Genomic DNA, 10,349 nt, shown 5'->3' on the forward strand with positions numbered 1-10,349 from the left:
TCTGATGAAGTGGGTTCTAGCTCATGAAAGTTTATGGCTAAAATAAATTTGTTAGTCTCTAAAGTGCCACAAGGCCTCCTTATTGTTTTTAATCAAACTCAAACACCTTTGCCCCGCCCCCTTCCCTAGGCCTCGCCCCTGCCATGCCCCTTCTCCAAGGCCTTGCTCCCTGTTCACTCCATCCCCCCTCCCTCAGTCACTCACTCTCCCCCACCCTCACTCACTTTCATTGGGATGGGTTGGAGGGTTGGGGTGCAGAAGGGGGTGAGGGCTCTGGAAGGGACATTGGGTGCAGGAGGGGGCTATGAGCTGGGGTGAAGGGGTTGGGGATGTGGGAGGGGGTGTATCAGGGTGACCAGGTGTCTGGTTTTCAACTGGAACACACGGTTGAAAAGAGATCCTGGTGGCTCCGGTCAGCACCGCCAAACGGACTGTTAAAAGTCAGGTCAGTGGTGCTGCAGCGCCAAGTCAGGCTAGTTCCTACTTGTCCTGGGGCACTGCGCTGTGCATCAGAAGCAGCCAGCACATCCTGCTCCTAGGTGATGGGAGAGGCAGGAGGCTCCATGGTGCACACTGCCCCCACCTCGAGCATCAGCTCCGTACTCCCATTGGCCGAGCTGGGGGGGCGGTGCCTGCAGGAGAGAGCAGTACGGATCATGGAGCCTCCTGCCTCCATCCCCTCGCCTAGGAGCCGGACCTGCTGGCCACTTCTGGGACACAAGCCAGTGCCCCGGGACAGGCAGGAAGCCTGTCTTAGCACCCCCCATTGCGACATAGACTGGGAGCCGCCCGAGGTAAGCCCACACCCCGAACCCCTACCCCAGCACTGAGCCCCCCAACCCAGACCCCCCTCCTGCACCCAAACCTCTCATCCCCAGCCCCACCCCAGAGCCAGCACCCCCAGCCTAGAGCCCTCACCCCTTCCACACTCCAACCTCCTGCCTCAACCCTTAGCCCCCTCCCACATTCCAAATTCCTCTGCCTCACCTCCCAGCCTCAAACCCCCTCCTGCACCCCAAACTCCTCAGCCCCACCACAGAATCAGCACCCCCAGTTGGAGCCCTCACCCTCTCCCACACTCCACCTCCCTGCCCCAGCCCAGAGCCCCCTCCTGCACCCTGAGCCCCTCATTTCTGGCCACACCCCCATTAAGATCCCTCATCCTCTCCCTCTCTGGCACCCCAACCCCCTGCCTCAGCCCAGTGAAAGTGAGTGAGAGTGGGGGAGAGTGAGCCAGTGAGAGAGGGGGAATGTAGTGGGCGGGGTGTCTGGGAAGGGACAGGGCTAGGGTGTTCGGTTTTGTTGCAATAAAAAGTTGGCAACTCTAAGTGTGGGCTCTGGGAGGGAGTTTGGTGCAGGAGGGGGCTCCGGGCTGGGCTCGAGGGGCTGGGATGTAGGAGAGGGTTTGGGGTGCAGGCTCTGGGAGATAGTTTGGGTGTGGGAGGGGGTTCAGGATGCAGGCTCCAGCTGGGCAGCGTTTACTTCAGGCAGCTCCTGGAAGTGACCGGCATGTCCTGCTCCTAGGCTCAGGGGTGGCCAGGCGGCTCTGCAGTGCGCTTCCCCCGCCCTCACAGCTCCCATTGGCTGCAGTTCCTGGATGCAGAGACCCCGTCACTGCCCCTGTGCCTAGGAGCCAGAGGGACATGTGTCATAAACAGATAGCTAAGGGTTAATGTCTCTTTCACCTGAAGCACCTGACCAGAGGACCGATCAGGAAACCGGATTTTTTCAACTTTGGGTGGAGGGAATTTTGTGTCTGAGGTCTTTGTTTTCTGTCTGCCTGCTTTCTCTGAGCTTTGGAGAAGTAGTTTCTGCTTTCTAATCTTCTGTTTCCAAGTTGTAAGGACAAAGAGATCAAATAGTGAGTTATATGATTTCTTTTCTTTGGTATTTACATGTCTATAGTGGCTGGAGTGCTTTGATTTGTATTCTTTTTGAATAAGGCTGTTTATTCAATATTCTTTTAAGCAATTGACCCTGTATGTGTCACCTTAATACAGAGAGACCATTTGTATGTATTTTTTCTTTCTTTTTTATATAAAGCTTTCTTTTTGAAACCTGTTAAAGTTTTCTTTACTGGGAAATTTCAGGGAAATTGAGTCTGTACTCACCAGGGAATTGGTGGGAGGAAGAAATCAGGGGGAGATCTGTGTGTGTTGGATTTGCTAGCCTGATTTTGCATTCCCTCTGGGTGAAGAGGAAAGTGCTTTTGTTTCCAGGACTGGGAACGGAGGGGGGAGTCACTCTGTTTGGATTCACAGAGCTTGTGTCTGTGTATCTCTCCAGGAGCACCTGGAGGGGGGAGGGGAAAAAGGATTATTTCCCTTTGTTGTGAGACTCAAGGGATTTGGGTCTTGGGGGTCCCCAGGGAAGGTTTTTCAGGGGGACCAGAGTGCCCCAAAACACTCTAATTTTTTGGGTGGTGGCAGCAAGTACCAAGTCCAAGCTGGTAACTAAACTTGGAGGTTTTCATGCTAACCCCCATATTTTGGACGCTAAGGTCCAGTAACTTCTGGGAGCCACACAGAGCCAAGGCAGGTAGGGAGCCTGCCTTAGCCCTGCTTCGCCACCCACTGGACTTTTGGCCTATTAAAACCTCCTAGATGGCTTTCAGTAGCCACTAGGAGATCAAAGCCAATTTCAGGAGACTCCTGGCCAATCTGAGACGGTTGGCAATTCTAATATTGGAGGGCCAGAAAGGAGTATTATTAGGGTCAGCTAGTCTGATCTGGTGCATAATACAGGCTATAGAATATTGCCTAGTATTAAGCCCCAAACCCATGGTTGAGCTAGAGCAATTGTTTAGAAAGACTTCACCAAGGTTGCCAGACATCCGGTTTTTGACCAGAACACCCAGTCAAAAAGGGACCCTGGCGGCTCCAGCCACCATCGCTGATCAGGTCGTTAAAAGTCCTGTTGGCTGCCCATGGGAAGCAGCTGGCATTTCCCTGTGGCTTCTAGGTGCACAGGTGGCCACAGTGGCTCCATGCACTGCCCTGCCCAATGCTACCCTTTTACCCTTTCTCTCTACCCTGGGGAAGTCCATTTCTGTTATCAGCCCTCTCACACTGGGCTGCAAGGACCCCACCCTCTGTCACATCCTGTCCTTCTGCCAGCAGGTCCAACCAACTGCAGCCGGTGGTGTGTGGCGGGGTGGCACTCAAGGGGTCCTGTCCGGTGCCTACCAGGGGATCCACTATCTGGTGCACTACTCCTCGGGGGAGGTCTGGTGTTACCTTTGCCAGGCAATGGGGCACGTCCGGAGGGACTGCCCCCTGGCCCAGCATGGAGGGGTTCCTGGGACTCCCGAGATCTGGGAGGGCATTGGTTCTGCCATTGGTGACCCTGGTGGCCCAGCTCCCATAGTCGCCCGTCTTGCTTCTGCCATCGCTCCGGATCAGGCCCCAGGGGTAGCCCCCCCAGCACTCAGTGTACAGCAGCAGTCAAAAAAGGTAACAGAATGTTAGGAACTATTAGGAAGGGCATAGATAATAAGATGGAAAATATCATAATACCACTATATAAATCCATAGTATGCCCATACCTTGAATGTTGCATGTAGTTTTAGTCACACTATTTCAAAGAAGATATATTAGAATTGGCAAAGATACTGAGAAGGGCAACAAAAATGATTAAGGGTGTGGAACAGTTTCCATATGAGAAAAGATTAAAAAGACAGGGCTTTTCAGCTTGGAAAAGAGACAACTAAGAGGGGACATGGTAGAGGTCTATAAAATCATGAATGGTTTGGAGAAACTGAATAATGAAGTATTATTTGCTCCTCTCGTTCCTATAACACAAGAACCCAGAGTCACCAAATGAATTTAATAGGCAGCAGGTTTAAAACACACAAAAAGAAGTACTTCATACAATGCACAATCAACCCATAGAACTCGTTGCCAGAAGATGCTGTGAAGGCCAAAAGTAGAACTGGGTTCAAAAAATAATTAGATAAGTTCATGGAAGATAGGTCCATCAATGGCTATTAGCCAAGATAGTCAGGGATACTACCCCATGCTCTGGTTGTCTCTAGCCTCTGTCTGCTAGAAGCTGGACGTGGACGATAGTGGATGGATTACTCAATGATTGCAGGGTCTGTTCACTCCCTCTGAAGCCCCTGATATTGGCCACTGTCAGAAGACAGGACACTTGGCTAGATGGAACATTGGTCTGACCAATGTTTATGTTTAGGTAACTTTTTTAGGATTCTTGTGTACAAATTATCCCGATGTCTATATTTGAAAATGTTTATCCCCAGTAGACATTATTTAACATCCTCCTTAATTACTAATGGACTGGAAAGTACTTCATCATCCTCATATAGTATAATTACATCATTCTGCTTCTTTCCTAATACAGAACAGAACTATATATTGAACACTTCTGCCTTTCCTGACATATTATTAACAATTTTACAGTCTTCATCTAATAATGGGCCTACCCCATTGCTAGGATTTCTTTTGTTCCCAATATACTTAAAAAACTCCTCCTATTGTTCTTAGCCCTGCCAGCCATGGAGGTTCATGTGATGTCTTTAGCTTCCCTTATCAATTTTCTGCACTTAATAACTTTTAATTTATATCAATTGCTATCTACTTCTCCATTTTTCCATTTGATGTATTTTTTTTATTTTTCTACTTGCTGCAGTCATTTCCCCTCTTAACCAATATAGACTTTTAACTAAAATTGTCCTCTTTCTTCCTTCTAGAATTTTTGTCTTTTGGCCATCTAGTAAATAATTCTTAAACAACTCCTAATTTTCACTCATGTTTGTCTGTCTAAGTTTTGCTTCCCAATCAATTTTGTTCATAACTTTCCTCTACTCTGGAAAATTAGCTCTTTCTTACAGCCCCCTTTTCCATGGTATATGGTCTAATGTTCCACAAAACCAAAACCTTCAGCTTCATACCAGCTGAATTACCTATAGTTCACCTACATTATTTTCTGCCTTCCCTTGTGTGTGTGACTGGAAGAATTTCTGAGAAGAAAACTGTCCGGACTATCAGAGGGGTAGCCGTGTTAGTCTGGATCTGTAAAAGCAGCAAAGAATCCTGTGGCACCTTATAGACTAACAGACGTTTTGGAGCATGAGCTTTCGTGGGTGAATACCCACTTCTTCAGTTGCATGTGGTGGAAATTTCCAGAGGTAGTATATATAAATTTCCACCACATGCATCTGAAGAAGTGGGTATTCACCCACGAAAGCTCATGCTACAAAATGTCTGTTAGTCTATAAGGTGCCACAGGATTCTTTGCTGCTTTGTCCGGACTATGCATCCCAAGCAAGGAGAAAAAACTTTAGGGAAGAACACCAGATGTATTTGGATTAATAATCACCTCAAAAAGGATATTAGGAGTAAGGAAGGCATCTATAAGGAATGGACAAAAGGTGTGATCGCAAAAAAAGCTACATCTTGGAGGTCAGAAAGTGCAGAGATAAAGTGAGAATTGCCAAAAAATAAGATGGATTAGACCATGCAAATCTAATTAAAATGAATAGTAAAGGGTTCTTTAGCCATATAAATAAAAAGAGAAGAAAAGAAGTGGGAACACAAACACTATGCAGTGAGGGTGGGGTAAAGATTGAGTATAATCTAGATATGGCCTGTCACGGAGTCCCTGGGTGATGCTCTGGAACTGCTTCCCACAAAGCCAGACAGGACTTTGGGGACCCTCCTCTCCCTTGGAGCAGACTATCTTCAGGGCAAGAAGCTTACATGGCTTCACCTCTTGGGTCTCTCCTTGGAGCATTCAGCATCCTCTGCCCCTCCGTGCACTTCCCACAGCAAGCCCACCCAGGCGGGGTCCTGGGGAAGCCAGAGGGTCCTGCATCCCCACTTTTCAGTAAGACGTGACTCTCAGCCAGCCAGTAAAACAGAGGTTTTTTAGATGACAGGAACACGTTCTAAAACAGAACTTGTAGGTACAGAGAATTGGACCCCTCGGCTGGGTCCATTCTGTGGCCCAGTGAGGCAGACCTCCACATCTGCACACACCCCTAGTCCCCAGTCAGCCCCCAACTGAAAACCCCTTCAACCCCTCCTTTCTGGCCTTTGTCTCTTTCCTGGACCAGGAGGTCACCTGATCTCTTCTTCACCAACACCTTCAGTTGGCACCTTTGCAGAGGAGGGGCCCAGGCCATCAGTTGCTAGGAGACAGTGTCAGGCATTTATGTACACTGGTCCTTTGCTCTGCAGCAACCATACACCCTTATCCCACCACCTAGATACTTAAGAACTTCATAGAGGACACTGAGGCACCAACATAGTATTCAGAGAAAACATTAAGAACATTCCCAGTTCATCACATGGCTCAAAACCTAAGGGTATGTCTACACTACCTGACGATCTGGTGGGTAGTGATCAATCTATTGGGGATTGATTTTATTGCGTCTAGTGTAGATGTGATAAAATTGGTCCCCAATCGCTCTGCCATTGACTCCAGATCTCCTCTGCGGCAAGAGGTGGAAGAGGAATCGATGGGGGAGTGGCAGCGTTCAACTCACTGCTGTCCTCACGGCCAGGTAAATCGACCTAAAATACGTCAACTTCAGCTACGCTATTCACCTAGCTGAAGGTGCGTATCTTAGGTCGACTCCCCCCCACCCAGTGTAGACCTAACCTAGATGTATACTTGCCTCAGTTTTCAATAAGGATGATAAATTTGGTGTAGAACCTGAGGGCAAAGGCAGGATGGCTGATGAGACTGTGTGTGTAGAAATGGAAATTACGCAAGCACTGGTAAGACCTCATCTGGAATACTGTGTACTGATCTGTTCACCCATGTTCAAGAAAGATGAATTCAATGGGAACAGGTGTAGAGAAGGGCTATTAGGATCATAGGTGCTGACTTACAATGTGCCAGAGGGTGCTCAACTCCCAGCTCTGCCCCAGGTCCCCCCACACTCCACCTCTCCCCCAAGGCCCCGCCTGCCTCTTCCCACCCCCACCCCACGTCTTCCTGCCCCATTCCACTCCCTCCCCAAGTGCACCGTGTTCTCGCTCCTCTCCGCTCCCCCACAAAGCCTCCTGCACTGTGAAATAGCTGATTGCAGTAGGCAGGAGGTGCAAGGAGAGAGGGGCAGGTTCTGATGGGGGGACTACTCAGCACCCACCATTTTTCCCCATGGGTGCTCCAGCCCCAGAGCACCCACGGAGTCGATGCCTATGACTAGGATGATCAGGGGAAGGTTATTTTATGGGAGGGGGGCTGTAACTGGGTTCAATCCCCTATCTAGAGAAGTGTTAAATCCTTAGACATGAGAGTAAGCCCTCCTCTGCTACCAAATTTTGGCAACAGGGGGCGCCACTACACCTGAAATGGATCTTTACTGGCTCCCAGTGGAGCAGTTACTGTCATACCAGTGAAAAAGGCCCACAGCAAATATCTTCAATGCACAGCAGTTTATTGAGAAGGAATTATGCAAGCGGCAAAGGGTTATATCAGGGGTCGGCAACCTAGAGCACGCGTGCCAAAGGTGGCACGCAAGCCGATTTTGCCTGGCATGCGGCTGCCGGTTCCAACTAGCTGCAGTTTCTGCCACATAAGGAAACCATCTGTGCTCCTGCTCAGGAATTGCTGCCGCCTGGTCCATGAGGTTGCAGATCAGGAGGGATGGAGTTTGTGGTCGAAAACACTCATGATCTGCTTCCTCCACTGGTCCATGGGGTTGCAAATCGGGAGGGATGGAGTCTGTGGTCGAAAACACTCAGGATCTGCTTTCTCCTGGCTAATGTGCCAAATTGACCTATTGGGTGATCGAGGCACGCTCTTTCACTTTTTTGTGTGTGAATACGTGTAAAGGGAAGTAAGGTTTGGGGGTACAGGGCACACCCCTGACCCCAAGGTGATAACCAGAGTGGCCCCTTTCATTGTTTCCACTGGCTTCCTCCTTGCTTAGTTCCAATGACATGGCTGCCTATGCACCTGTCACTGGTCCGGGGATGGTTGCAAATCGGGAGGGATGGAGTCTGTGGTTGAAAACATTCAGGATCTGCTTCCTCCTGGCTAATGTGCCAAATTGACCTATTGGATGATTGAGGCACGCTCTTTCACTTTTTTGTGTATGAATACGTGAAAAGGGAGGTAAGGTTTGGGGGTATGGAGCAAGCCTATGATGACACCACTTTCATTTTTTAAAATTACTTTTACAATTTTATAGTTTGGATTATATATATGGACAGAAATACAGAGAATAATTTATTTAACATCAAAAACATTTATTATAATCTGATTTATACATAGAAATATATTTCTTTGGGTTGCATTATGTTTTGAACAAGAGGCAGTTAAACAATGGGTTTTCTTTATTGCCTTTTTTTTTTTTTTTGGTAATGAAGTGAACTATGAACATGTCTTGCAGTTGTACTCTTTCTTCTCATATGTCAGGTTTTCTTGATTGGTTCCTTCTGTAATGCATGGTATATGTGCCCACCTCTTGCAAGAATCACACTGGACCTTTGATAAGTAACAATTAAGAAATGAAATCACAGAAGTTATGTTATACATACTTTGCATTCACTCATCCTATTCCTTCCACATGTGAACATTACCTAATATATAACTATCGACATGAAGAAAATGTATAATGTTGTGGAATTTTTACAAGGATCATGATCCTTACGCAGTTTATGGCATATATTTCTCATGTAATTCTATGTTTCTTACCATCGTGCAATCCTCACTTTCTTTTTCACAGTCGATAAGGTTGCAGTATATGCAGTAGTCCTCCACGCTTTCTTAAAAATAAATATAGCATTACGAAATGATGAATATGTTACGACCAACACTGAAAATGCTAATCTTGATTTATTAATTGTCAATATTGTAATCCAGTCAATGGTTTGAACACATATCTTTTCCTTTTTTTGGAATAATTTTTTCAAATTTTAACTTTACTGCACCTGTATCTAAAAATTCAAATTTCATTTAACTGGTCGATCAATAGCAATCATTCACCCCATTCAAATTTTTGTGTACTTAAAGATATTATTGATTCATAGTCACCACTACAGAACCAAACCTGTGAGATATCCCACTTTAGGGGTATTAAGAGAACTATCTGTTATGTGACAAAATTCCACTCTTCATGTTATCCTCACATGTGCCTAATGAGTCCACAATACATGGTAGAAAGTAATTACCTGACTCCTTCATTAGAAGAATTGCTATATGTCTTCTAAAAGCAGTATTAGCCTTCTGTGTTGTTTCCACCATACTGGTGTCTTTGTGCTGCAAATATGTTTCTGCAAACTAACAACACTGATATTTAGAATAAACCTCATACTTACCATAGGTGAAAGTGGGCTGGTCCAGTGTACCGGTAAGAATGGGCCACTGGTTCCAGACCATACATGGCTGACGTTACACTTCCGATGTGGCAGTGCTTTATGCTTTAACAGCACTGCCCCCTTTATCCCATCGCCCCCGCATCTGCGGCCCTGCCATAGGGTCTGGCAATGCTGTTAAATGCTCCTGGCAGGGCTGCCTACTGTGGGGGTCCAAAAGGGGCTCTGGGTTACAGTGATTTACAAGGGCCTGTGTCATAAACAGATAGCTAAGGGTTAATGTCTCTTTCACCTGAAGCACCTGACCAGAGGACCAATCAGGAAACCGGATTTTTTCAACTTTGGGTGGAGGGAATTGAGTGTCTTTTGTCTTTTGTCTGCCTGCCTGCTTCTCTGAGCTTTGGAGAAGTAGCTCTACTTTCTAATTTTCTGTTCTAAGTGTAAGGACAAAGAGATCATATAGTAAGTTCTATGGTTTCTTTTCTTTGGTATTTGCATGAATATAAGTGCTGGAGTGCTTTGATTTGTATTCTTTTTGAATAAGGCTGTTTATTCAATATTCTTTTAAGCAATTGACCCTGTGTTGTATCATCTTAATACAGAGAACATTTGTATGTATTTTTCTTTCTTTTTATATAAAGCTTTCTTTTAAGACCTGTTGGAGTTTTTCTTTACTTCAGGGAAATTGAGTCTGTACTCACCAGGGAATTGGTGGGAGGAAGAAATCAAGGGAGATCTGTGTGTTGGATTGCTAGCCTGATTTTGCATTCCCTCTGGGGGAATAGGAAAGTACTTTTTGTTTCCAGGATTGGAACAGAGAGGGGGATTCACTCTGTTTGGATTCACAGAGCTTGTGTCTGTGTATCTCTCCAGGAGCACCTGGAGGGGGGAAGGGAAAAAGGATTATTTCCCTTTGTTGTGAGACTCAAGGGATTTGGGTCTTGGGGTCCCCAGGGAAGGTTTTTCAGGGGACCAGAGTGCCCCAAAACACTCTAATTTTTTGGGTGGTGGCAGCAGGTACCAGGTCCAAGCTGGTAACTAAGCTTGGAGGTTTTCATGCTA

General features: G+C 46.7%; 1 long non-coding RNA gene across 1 annotated transcript; it reads right to left on the reverse strand.

Annotated features, from left to right (window-relative positions):
- Positions 1-8,223: 8,223 nt before the first annotated feature.
- On the reverse strand, positions 8,224-9,213 carry LOC127044504 (uncharacterized). The gene is made up of 3 exons (XR_007772501.1): positions 9,144-9,213; positions 8,668-8,738; positions 8,224-8,457 (listed from the first exon to the last, which is right to left on the reverse strand). It is a non-coding gene; the product is annotated as an uncharacterized LOC127044504 (long non-coding RNA).
- Positions 9,214-10,349: the final 1,136 nt, after the last annotated feature.

This window comes from Gopherus flavomarginatus, chromosome 2 (genome assembly GCF_025201925.1).
Source record: "Gopherus flavomarginatus isolate rGopFla2 chromosome 2, rGopFla2.mat.asm, whole genome shotgun sequence".
NCBI lineage: Eukaryota > Metazoa > Chordata > Testudines > Testudinidae > Gopherus > Gopherus flavomarginatus.